Source organism: Salarias fasciatus, chromosome 16 (genome assembly GCF_902148845.1).
Source record: "Salarias fasciatus chromosome 16, fSalaFa1.1, whole genome shotgun sequence".
Lineage (NCBI taxonomy): Eukaryota > Metazoa > Chordata > Actinopteri > Blenniiformes > Blenniidae > Salarias > Salarias fasciatus.
Genome location: NC_043760.1, coordinates 6,019,743 through 6,032,835, shown reverse-complemented (window position 1 = coordinate 6,032,835; position 13,093 = coordinate 6,019,743).

Below are 13,093 nucleotides of genomic sequence, written 5' to 3'. Positions count from 1 at the left end.
TACATGTAGAATTTAATTTTGATGAGCGAAGCCTTGTCATCCCTGACACCGTTCCAGCAAAATCCTGGACGCAGGTTTGGAAACCGCTGGCAGACGGAACTGACTCGGCACATGCTGGCTGATCCGCACACAGAGCAGACTGTAACAGCAGTCCTGACTCTTCATGTCAGCCAAAGACAAGCGAAAAGCCACCCATTCCTCTTTAGATAGCTGTCTCAGCCAATCGTCTGTTATGCATTTAGTCAATTTGAAGTGGCTTTTACAAGTTTCCCAAGCAGCATCCTGCTTATACGGAATCTGCGTTTGATGGAAACAAGTATCAGCAAATCAGCAGCAGAGTGAATCCATCTATGTTATCTCTGTGGTGACTGAGTGAGGCATAAAGCCATTTACATGGAACCGTGCATTACTGACTGAAAGGATTTCCCCCCCTCGCTTTTAAATGCTGGACGATCAGGGTTCATTCTCATTCCAGAATCAGCACTGGAGGTCACTAATTTGATTTCAAAACTCTCTGCATTAAAGCTATTTTAGCCACGTTTATCTCTGTTCACACGGCTACAGGAGGGACAGCAGAGAGTCACTGAATGGACGCTTCAATATCAAGTTAGATTGCTCACACCCTCCGCCCCGAAAAGCTTGCTTTGCACTCTGAATGTCACCTGGCATCACTTCTGTTTGGCACACAGGTGTATCAGAAGTCTCTGAGTTTTGAATCGACCCAACACACACACACACACACACACACACACACACACACACACACACACACACACACACACCTGCATTATTTCATAAAGAAATATAACAAAAGTAAAAGATTACATTTCTTTTAGCATTTTTTTTTCCTCACCAACCGCTGATTCATGACTTTCTCATTTAATCCCTTCATTTAAAAATTCTGGTTGGGTTCATATATTATCCGTTTTTATTCCTGACATGACACAATGATAAGCTAAAAAATCCTCCGAGATAATCAGGTCGTCACTGGATCAGGTCTAAGAAGGTTGCAATCCAGTTATTCTGCTTCAATCCAGGGAACATAATCGCCGTCATTTATTCAGAATTAATTCCAGTACATGATAGTTAGCATAAATTTTTGCATGATTATCTCCTCGGGCTGTGTTTTAAAGCCAGGATCTCCTCTTTATCAGACACTCAGGTCCCTCTCAGGCACGGTTTGTGAATTCCTTCTAACACTTCTCACATATTAATAGGCAATTTGTATCATTTTTAATACTAAGTTCTTTTTGTGCTATGTATTTTTAATAGAAAACTTTAATCAATTTTAATGCTTCTCTCAAACGGTCTGCTTGCAAAAAGCACCGGGATCCTTCTCTCACATACTGTTTAACAGCCTCGCTGTATTCACTGTAACCCATCACAATGCGCTCATCAGGCTGCTGATTGAAAGGAATTAACATTTTACACTCTGGAAGCGGAAAGCTCATCAAATGAATCTTATTGTGCTTTGGAAGGTGTTATGAATCAGTGATCAATGAGAGACTCTCACCGCTGCGCTGTTATTCACATTACAGAGAGAAAAGTCATCCTCCCACTGAACTGACTCAACTGTGTGAAATAAAGATTGAACATGGGAGTGCTGCCAGTTTGACTTGGCTGCTGCTGGATTCCCTGCCCTGACTCGGCGGCGGCCGCTGCGGCTGCTGCTGCTGCTGCTGCTGCTGCTGCTGCTGCTGCTGCTGCTGCTGCATGGATAAATCTCCCACTTGCAAGCAGAGTTAGCAGACTGTGAAGTTTTGGGTTTTTATGGCTGGAGATAATCGTACATCAGGTTGTGTGCTACAGTTGCTCTGCAGGCTGAGAGAGCCGTCAAGGTTCCTGTAAGGCAGTCTGTGCATTGAATTCTTGATGCAGCAGAATGAGGTTACCGTTGAAAACAGCTTCATTTTTTTATGCTCTGCCTTTTCCAATATACTTCTGTGAAAGATTCCTCATGACTTATGACTTTCTCGACTGGACGCACCAAAAACCGATGGAAATCTTTATTTGAATAAAAAGGACGTATCCCTTTTGATAATAACCGCAGCTCTGAGCATCATTTCCATTTCAGTGTGCAGCGAGAAACTTTTTGGATTTGACATCCATCTTCTGTAGCACTTCATCAACCAGTTCAAGGTTGCAGAAAACTGAGGGTGAAGGCAGGTTACACCCCGACCGGTCCGACTCAGGACGAGCAGCCGCACACACTCGCACACACTCGCACCGACTGTGTGCAGCAATCCATTAACCTGACGTGTGTGTTTGTGGACCGTGGGAGGAATCCAGAGGAAACTCCACACAGAAAGGTCCGGGGCGGTTGTCTTCTCGCTGTGAGACAACGGCGCCGTGCGGCTTCCAGACCAGACAAAGGAGTTCTAATCAAGACATAAATAACTCAAGGTTTTCACTTCATTAAACTACATTCAGAACCACTTTGTGAAACACACAGAGAAGACCCGGAGGGGTTCTTTTAGTTACTTTTCAATGGATTTAACTCAGTGTTGGACACTGGTCAGTGAAAGGTTATGTTCCTCTGTTTGAAAGGTCATCTATGCATAACATGCGACTGAATGTTTGATTCACGATGTGTCAGCACTCCCACTTTGAGGTAAAACCAGAAAGCAGCTTGTAAATAAATAGAAAAACCATCATAAATGAGGTGATTTTTCACACAGCTCCCCCCGGCAATCATGGGCTCTCTGAGCAGGTGTGATTGTTCACATTCATCTTGTGCTTTCCACACTCTGCAGCCCCGCAATAAACACAGACAGATGTCGAACTACTGCCGGCCGTGACGGCGACCACGGCACCTTCACGCTTCCTGCCGGTCCCGACCAAGGGGTGACCTTTACAGTCACATACCTTGAATTAAACCCCTGAATGTGACAGCCACCTTTTTATTAGTAATCTTAGACTTTATGAAGTAACCTCCTGGCAATCAGTTACAGCGGTGCAGGATCGTTTCCCTCCACTCGGACTGGGTCACAGAGGATGAGATATGGACAGTTTGAGCAATGTCTAAAGGACCAACAATGTGTGTGTGTAAAAGGGTGAATGTGACTGACAATGCGAGGCACTTTCATCCTGCCGGATCCGTAAAAACATCCTCTGCATTCAGGTCCGTGCACCTTTTGTGACGCGGCAGGAATTTATAGCAGCGGCTTCCAAACACAGCTGTTGAACTTGTGCACAGAGCTTTCTGCCAGAAAGCCCTTTAGAGATGCGATGCATCTTTTCAAAAGTGTGAGCACAAATGAAGCAACTTCATCACGGTCAAAACAAATGCAGGAAACCTCCGCAGTCATCGGGACAAACAGCAGCTTTAACGCGAAGTCTTGTCTGCGGGGGCCGTTCAGAGACGGATCCGGTAGGTGTGAAGACACCAGGTGAGTTTATCGCTGAAGTCCTCTGGAACGTTTGTGTTTATTCGGTTCTGTCAGTCACCAGGGACAACATTCGTCTGTGATTATCTTGTTGAGAAGCTAACTTGTTCCGCATCGTGCTGAGACTCAGAAGGACAACACGGTCAAGCTTCACGAGTGGGCTGCATTTCAATCCATGCAACGTCAATCAAAAATGGTCCACGGGCCATACTTTGGACACCTCTGCTTCAACTCTCTAACTTTTAACATTACTACAATAGCCCACATCTAGTATTTGGTCATTTCAAAGGGCTGAGTTGTTGAAGTGATGGAACTAAAAAAAAAAAAAAAAGAGTAAAGTGAAGTAAAAAGGTGATTAATTTCACTTTTTTAGGCTTTGTCTTCATCATGCATACAGGTTGACATTGTTATGCTTCTCCGTACAACTTTCATAATCTACATTATATTTCATTATTTTTATTTTGGCAGCTCCCACTGAACAGACTCGTTATCGTCCCCTTGTGGGGGAAAGTGGTACTGCAAAGACATAACTTCTTCAATAGTTTACTTCATATCTACTTCCGAATATTTCACCTGACAATATGAATTTTTAGTTGAAATCCTGTTAATTTTGAAGGCTTTTAAAGACTCTAATTGATTTGTCTCGTGAATTCACGCCTCGACATACTGAACAGCATGAATCTGAAAACGCTGGGTACGTGTTTCACTGCTCGTCAGCCTGTGCTGGATGGGAGGTGATGTTCCCAGACACCAGGTGGTCCGTCGGTCACAGTCGAGGATGGATTATACCGTGTGCAAACCGGGCTTCAGCTCCAGAAGATTTTCAGAATCCTCTGCTTCCCACCTCCGTCACAGTCAGCCCGTTGGGTTGCTGCGCGGCTCCCTGCATCATATTCCGCTGCATTTGGCTGCTCGCTGTCTACAGGTGATGGAATTACAGCCTCTGTCAGATAATGGTCGCAGGCTGTTGGCGGTCACACGACCGTGACGCCGCGCATCTGTGAACCGGCCAGACTGCAGATTCTAACAGCAGATATGGTTGTGGCTGTCCAGCTTTTAGCTGAGATAACAGAAAATGTGTGTAGGGCGGGTTGTGAATAAATCAAAGAGTCTGACACATGAAGACCTTTCGGCTGGTGTGTGGTGGATTTACGTCTTGCTGTTCCGACTCCTCGGCTGACCGTAGCCCTGTGATTGAGCCCGTCCCTTTATCCAGCTGTTCAGTCAAATCACAGCAGCGCTGATCACTTACCTGTGTGACTGAGCAGGGCTGAAGTGTTGAGATGGAATGATTGTGCTGTCCTATTTGAGCCCGGGTAAGTAATGGAGGGACGTGCCGGCGAGCAGCAGTGTGATAAATGGGAGACGTGACCCGAGCAAATGAGAAGAAAAAGCAATTTTACATGATGACACGCTAAGACAGGCTGCATTTAAACAATGCCTTTCATTTTCTTGCGCTTTACTATTCCTGTGGAGAATCACGCAGCCTCATCAATCACGGGTGGGACCGAGCCCCCCCCTCCCTCATCGCTTTCCCTGCATACATGTTGTTATCTCCAGCTGGGTAGCCACAGCTCTGAATCCTCCACAGTGATTACTTTTCTGTTGTTCGGTTATCATGTCACCTGGGAAGTGATATGATTGTGTGTCTTGTCACAGCCTTTCAGGATAACAATGATGTATGGCTGTTTTCCTCTGAAGCCTGAGATCTGTCTGTTGTGCTGCTTTGTTCACTTAACAGAACCTGAGAGCGAGCTGTAGGGAACCCGGGCCTGCCTTCAGCAGTCCTATCCACACAGATCTGTCACCGCAGCCTATAGCTAAGCTCTTTGCAGCTTCGCTGACGTTAATCTCTACCTGGGATTCATCGGTAAATAGGGCTTTTTCCCGTTAGCCACTGTGAAATCCTGCTCTGTCTCAGCCCACCCCGAGCGTTTGTCCTTGTTTCCCCCTGAGCAGAGGTTTACAGATGTTACTTATCCTCTGAGAGCTCCGGGAGGGAGCCTTCGTCTGACGGTCTGCTGCTGATTGGGTTGAGTGAGCACGCCGCTCGCCGCTCGCCTCTCCTCCCACACTCCGACCGGAGAGGAAAACATGCAGGCGAGGGAGGCTGTGCGTGCGTTTTATTTCTAAATTTCCAGGTGTAAAAATAAAGAAGGAAAAAGTGAAGACTTCCACACCGTCCTGTCTGTCTGCCCACTCAGCCACACACCGCGCACCAGCTCTGAATTTCTATCAGGGCCGGACCGCTGTTGTCTCAGCTGCACGCGAAGAGGCTGCCTGATAAATGAATACAAAACAAGGCAGTAGATGAAGTCCAGAGTCTTCATTCTATAATAAAGCATCTTCAAACATAAATGAATGAAATGTTTCCCCATAAAACAGCAACTCTTTCTTGTAACAAATGAAATAAATCCCATTTAAAATGAGGTTGTCAGTTTGATTCAGCCCTCAGTGTTTCCCCATTAATGTATGAGTGCTTGAAGCTCCACCTCACTTTGTGCTAGCATGACATTTAACGCGGCCACACGCACCACAGATCCATTTGAGTGTTTCATCGAATGCGATTGAAAGTAAATAGATGAGCAATCAGGAACAGCACCAACGCTAAATGCATTCACTGTTATTTATTTCACACATATTCCATCTCTGGGACCTTCTGGAGAGGAAAATCCCACACGAGCAAGAAGAGGTGGCAGCGGAAAGGAAGCTCCAACGCAGCAGCCGAACCCGGCTCAGAGGGGTTTTAATGCTCTCATTAATTTCATGTTAGATCGAGTTAAACTGAGACTAATTTTCAATTACACGCTAAAAGTGTAGCTGAGAAAACACACCATTGTTTTACGTTTCTCGTATAAGCATTAGCATTGATCCATGCAGCTAAAAACTATTTACCTTCAGTTGCACGGTAGCAAAATCATTTGTCGTAATTAACTCGGTTATTAATTGTGAACACATGGCAAAATCAACACAATTAAGGCAAAACATACAAAGAACTTTATTTTCTAAACAAATAACCAACGACTTCTTCTGGTTCCATCACCACTCCGCTGCTCGCCTCTCTGGAGAACTTATCGTTTGTAAATAGAAGCACAGAGAAATCCATCAACCTCCTGGACACACAAGCAACAAGTGGTCTGAGGGTGAACGTGTGAAAAAGGTCAACTCAGTGTGCAGCAGCTCAGTGCACGTCAACATGTCAAGTCATGGCATATTCTCATCATAACATAATTAAGATACCATGAAAACAGAGTATTTTGTGGAGCAAAACAAATGTTTTATTCAGACCTTAATGTAATCACTGTATAATTCTTTACCCAGAATTTAAATAACTTTAATCACCATATTGATGCATTTAACAATTTATCAGTGTCACACTGGGGACGTAGCGATTTAACTGAGCCTGTTTCTGTCGGCACAATGCAACAAGCAGCTACGTCAGCGACGGAAACATCACATTTAATGAGAGCATTTCACAAAAACTACAAATCTCCATGTTCTTGACGTTATTTAAGACAAAAAAAAATATTTCAAGCATTTTATTTGCTTGAATAATTAGAAGCCCAGTTGAAAAAGACAAAGCGGTGTGAGGGTTTCCCTCTTTTCATCCTGCAGGGTTTTCAGGGACTCCATGTTTCCTGGCTGGGTGTTCAACACGCCGGCAGCTTTTAGCTGATGTCCGTCCTCTGCTTCTCATTGGTGCATCGCTGCTGCGATCTGTCGTCAGTGCGTCTCGGTTCAGTCACGGAGAAATCCTCCTCCAGAACACCAGAGTCACCATGACACGACTCCAACCTCTCTCCGCACTGGAACAGCTCAATCAGCCCGAGTTAATGGTCCGGAACCCAGAGCGCTCTCACTTTCAGTGTTTTACCAGCAGAAAATCTGCATGCACGGAAATTCATGCAGAGGGTTCACTGTCAGTCTTTTCAGGTGTGTTGTCGGCCATTCGTCACACACACTCCGATCACAGTGCTCACTCGCTGATTCATTTCTATTGACGGTGCAGAGTCACTAAGCAGTCAGCGAGTGGCGGCAGCAGCAGGAAGTCGGCAGTGAGGATGGCAAACTGAGACTGGAGAACCTCGTTCTTGTCTGAAGAGAATAACAAAAAGAGGAAAAGTGCAGAGTATCGTCTGCTGTCAGATCCTGACGAAGCGTGTCCTCCTGCTGGGGGATCAGCTATTGGCAAATAATAAAGTTATCGCAGTCAAACATGCGAACGTGTACCGCCTCGCTTCACAGATGCACATAAAGATTTCTCTGCAGGTAGTCAATAAACTCGGAGGAAAGATTTCTACAAACACCAGGAAGCAACAAACACACCTCACCTCACAATTTGGCGAAGCCCTCCCGCATAACAAGAAGAGATTACATGTATTCTGAGCGTAGCTTCTTCTGGCAGACGTGGTGCTTCGCTCCCTGCAGTGAAACCAGAGGAAGGTTTTCCAGGATCTGATTCTGAACTTGTATTTCAACTCATATATGTGATGATGTGAATTTGGCCTTGATAGCTTGTGTTTTGGGTTCAGGGGTCTCTTTCCCCAGGATGACTTTTTAGTACAATAAAAAAATTCAATCGGAATTAAAAACTACAGCTATATATTTTTAAAAACACACACATTATTATTCTTAATGAATTTGTTAAAAGTCTGATAAAGACAAATGAAATGCTACAACAAGCTTTAATAAATCGATAAATGGCCAAAGTGTGATCTCAGTTGTAGCTTTTACCTGTTTTAGAAAGATAATTTGCTGCCTGTCGGTGGTTTTTGGGAGATCTCCCCTGGTCTGAGCTCAAAGCTCTCCTGGAGGAACTGAGTCATTTTTCAAGCTGTTATCTGGGAACTTATCTTTGAAGCTGATTTCCTTTTGTTGTGTGTTTAAAAAGTTGCGAAGCAGACAACTTGTTGTTCATCCTGCTGTACTTTGATGTGCCACTAAAGGTGAGGCGTTTGAAGCTCGAAACAGGAAGAAAAAAAAAACAACAGAAGGTTGTTCGCTGGTGACCTGCGGCAGCGGCAGGCAGCAGCGTACAGTCGGGGGGGATTTGACCTTTATACTCTCACTGGAGTCTAAAGTCGCGGTTGACCAAAAGAGAGGAAGTACACGGTCCTGTAATACGCAGCGAGGGAAGCTTGTTTTCTCTGTTTGTGCAGCCGAGCATCACCGCCGGCCGCCGCCGCGGCCTGCTGCATCCGTCCCGTGAGGAGCTGCTGACCTTTAGGCCCGCCACATCTGTTTTCCTCCAGAGGTGCGGACTGCTGCTTTGAATTCAGCATGGAGAAACTGAACTAAACACCCGCCGTCCAGCCGAGGCAGGCCCCTCGCACCTCTGGGATGGATGCAAGTTAAACACCTTGAGCTGGGAAAAAAAAAAACTGACGGTAAAAAAACAAGCAGGAACAAGATGGCTGACCTTCTGTGGTGGTGGAGCAACAGCTGGAAGCGGCACTGTTCTCACAGCCGTGGTGTTCGGCTGAGTGTTGATTTGGCTGCAGATGGAAGTTTTGGCCTCAGAACTGCTGCAGCATCATCCACATCACACGCACAAACTGAAATGACGTCTGTTATCCTTCAGAAGCTTCACGTCTGTTTACCTTGATGTTCGTGATGGACCCCCTCATCCTGGTTCTATCTGCCACGGTCTCTCTAGTGCACATATGTTCCCTTTTTATTGTTTAAGAAGTAAAACTATATTATGAAGTGACTGTTTATTTACTGAACAAGTTAAATCATTTGAAGAATAAAAGACATAAGTTCGATATAAAGTCCATGCTTAGACGTCTCGTGGTGCAAAATGTTGTGAAGTCATGAAAAATATTGTCCTCACTTCTTCTCCGTTGACTCTGTTACAACCAGAGTTTCAAACAATGACATGCGTGTTTTGTTTTTTTGTGGTTCTTCAAACCACCTGACAGATCTAAAGTTTTGCTGTTATTGACAGAAGCCTCTCTTCTCAGCCTTCAATACTATATTTTGACCAATCGGGAACAAGCTTTCACTGCCACGTCCATCAGCGAGACTCAGTCTTCTGCAAACCGTGTGGTTCCCACGTGACAGACAGCATGTTCAGTCTGAGATAAGATTAATGCTTCCCTTTTTATTTACGCTCTTTGTAAGATCATGCTGTGGGTCAAATGGAGTGAATTCTGGCCCTCGAGCCAGACGGTGGCCACCGCAGTGGAAACTGGTTTGTATGCTGCCATTTGAGTTGCTCGGCTGCGTTGTTTCAGATTTTTGTTTTTTTTTTTTTTCCCATCAGACTGAGTTGATTATTTGTGAGTCCGTGATTGGAAAAATAATAGAGGACATGTCTGTCTTTTCATTTCCTCTGACATGTGGCGGTGATGAGCTGACTGTGAGGCCACTGGCCATTCTGAGCGGAGACACCCTGTCACGGTTTCCTGTGTGATGGAAATGCCGCTGGTCTAATGTTTAAGTGAGTGTGATGAGTGGAACCACATCGCTGTCACACTTTCACTGATAACTGGACGCTCGGGCACGTCACCCGGACTTCGGCAGAGCTCAGTGCATCGCGGTGTTTGTGTCGCAGTGAAGCGAAGTGAAGAGGAAAACTCGCCAGCCGCTGCTGCTCCAAATGAACAATGAACCATTAAAGGCGGCTCACAGAAATCCCACCAACGGAGACAAATGATGTTTACCTTCAACTCTTCTATCCATACACTTAGTCTGCAAGTCTGCCAGGGCTTTAAAACTCTCTTTGGTTGACTTTATTCACATTGCTACTTTTTTAAATGTACTTTTTTCCACCCTCTGTGCAATCTGTGGACTTAAAAGACTTTTGGATACGTTTATGCTGACTCATTCAACCTCTGAACAGTTTCTCTTTCTGACTCCATTTTCAAAGAGCTTTGGCTAAAAAGCGATCAGAACCATGTCTTGGCCCTGGTCTTGTTTCTGGTCTTGCGCCTGATTTTGTCCTTGATCTTGTCCCCAATACTTTCCTTCCCCTTGTCCCTCACCCTGTCCCTGGTTTTATCACTGATCTTTTCCCTAATCTTGTCCCTGGAAAGACATTTTCACTGTGCATATTTTTGAAAACATTGACAAATTCTTTCACACACTGACAAATCTCGCTTTAGACAGATTCAGATACAGCAAGACGACTCTCCGTTCGCTTTGACAAATAGTTTTTCAACAGAAATTCTCCCATAGAATAGTGAGAAACTGTACCTGACACAGATTTCCATGCGGCCTTGAATTGTGAGTATCCTCCCAGCCAAATGGCTGTCACTTCAGAGGTGACCTTGCTGTGCCGCTGCCTTTGTGTCTGTTGATGGAGTGGAGGAAATAAATGACAGAGCTCAGTGTCAGTTTCATTCAGCAGTGAGGGACGGACGGAGCGTTCCTTCAGATGTTGACTTCTTAAGCCGCTCATAATGGCACCAAAGTGATTACAAGAGACACTTTCAGACATGCTCAGCAGTACATGACACACACTTCATGGCCATGTTTGGACGTCATCTGGAACATGTAGAGACTTATCCAACACATGCAAATACGATTTAAATACACATCAGGCAAAGCTGAAAGACTAATAGGAAGATGGAAGATTTACAGTTTTTATATTTTGCTCTGTTGCTGTAATCAGGACAGTTTGCTGTTACTTTGATGTAAAACACACTCTGGTAAAATACAAATATCCTCATCGTTTTCAAAACAACTTCAATTTCAGCATCAGCTCCATCTGTAACGACTTTGACGGCTCAGACAACATCTCCATCCACCTGGTGAGAATCTCATGAAGTCCAGGTGAGAACTCAACAGCTTCGTGAAGAATTTAGTACGTGTGTGTTCCACGGTAAATTCAGGATCAGATGTTTCTTGTTATGCTCCAAAGAATCCTTAAAAACATATTATTAATGCAGTAATAGACTATTTATCTCTGAACAGGAAAATAAATGACAAACCTCAGTTAAGTCCATGTTTCTAATATGTCCGTCCTCTATGTCTCCAGGCTTCTTCATAGAGAATTATTTGCTGACATTAAAAAAGAATTCAGCACCAACAACCTGCAGAATACTTCCTGCATTGCTGAAATGTTTGAAAGAGACTATATGACACATGCCAAAGTCAGGCTGTATGAAAGATGCCTGCAGATGTACTTTGTCCTTGAGAACATGCAGCTTTGTGTTGTCTGTTTGCATTTTCCACCTCTCTGAGAGAATTTCCATCAGACTTTCAAATTCAATTTTTGACCACTTAAAGAGCAGCCGTTCAGTGCACGCCTTCACCAGCCCGACTATCTCATCCTAACTGGACGTGCTTCTTCCACCATCTTCAGCATCTTTGTTGTTCTTTCTGTTTTGTCATTACTGATTTTAGTCTTTATTGGTGACTATTAAGGTATTAAGTGTGTATGTGTGTTTGCAGTGTGATGGGTTATTCACTTGAGCAGGTCAAGCTGCCTTCACTGATAGTCAGCTGGAACTTCAAGGTCCGCAGCGACGCCTGCTTTGATTGATTGATTGATTGATTGAACGATTCACAGCAGTAAAAAATTTGAAATAAATTGCACAATAGTAGAATCCTTCCCCTTTTAGAGAGACGAGAGTGCATCAAAGCCCTGGAGCCTGGGAACACAGCTTGTTAGTGGAGTCCCTTATCTTTGAGCCAACACCTCTCTTTCAAACATCCCTTACAAGCTGCAGCTCTGTTGTTTGATCAACACTAAGCCCCTTTGACTCACAGCTAATCCTCCCAGGACACCCCGATCTGTATGCGCTCAAATTTCAGATTCAACATGTGAAACATTTTTTCTTTTTTAAATGGCACAACATGAGGAAAAAAACTGAGAAAACAAAGTGTTTTTTTTTTTTTCAGAGGCAAGGTGTTGGTTCCATAGCAAACCTGTGAAGGAGCTTCTGTAGCCGGGGCTGTCTTTGTGCCTTGGAATAATCTGCAGCACCCAAAGCCTTCGCAGCAGAACAAAGTGCTGTGATTCAGATCGCTGGGAGCCCACGGAAACACGCGTCACGCTGCTGATCTGTGGAGAACAGGCTGGCGGGTCAGGAGCGTGTGGAGCTGGTACAGGTGTTTGGTTTACGGTTAGCTGCCGAGTCACCGCTTCATCAAGTCATTCTCTCCCTCGTGCTTACGTTTCACTTTTCATGGTGACATACCAGACAGAACTAATGCAGGACTAAAGCCATCATAAAGTTTTGCAGGTTCTTTTAAAAAAGCAGCCTCTGGAGTTCTCCATTATTGTCACTCTACTTGTGCGAGTGGAGAAAAGCTGCCTGAGTTTCTCTGTTTAAACTAAACTAAACTAAACTAAAACAAACCAAACCAAACTAAAGTAAACCAAACCAAACTACAGTAAACCAAACTAAACTAAACCAAACTAAACCAAACCAAACCAAACCAAACTAAACTCAACTAAACCAAACCAAATTACACTAAACAAAATTAAACTAAACCAAACTAAATTAAACTAAACTAAACTATACTAACTAAATACTAGTTTAAACAGTTAAGTATCCACAAAGCTGCCCTAGGAGCTAGAATGCTGTGGGAAGTACGGTGCACTGAGCCCTATCCTCTAATGTCTGAATGTTATTCCCTTTAGGCCGTTCATTGCTTTTCACCTGTTGTCCCCCCCTTCGAGGGGGAGTCTTCTCCAGTTTCAGTTGCTGACTCCACTATTACGAAGGCCTATGAACAAGCTCCGTCCGGACCGGGAG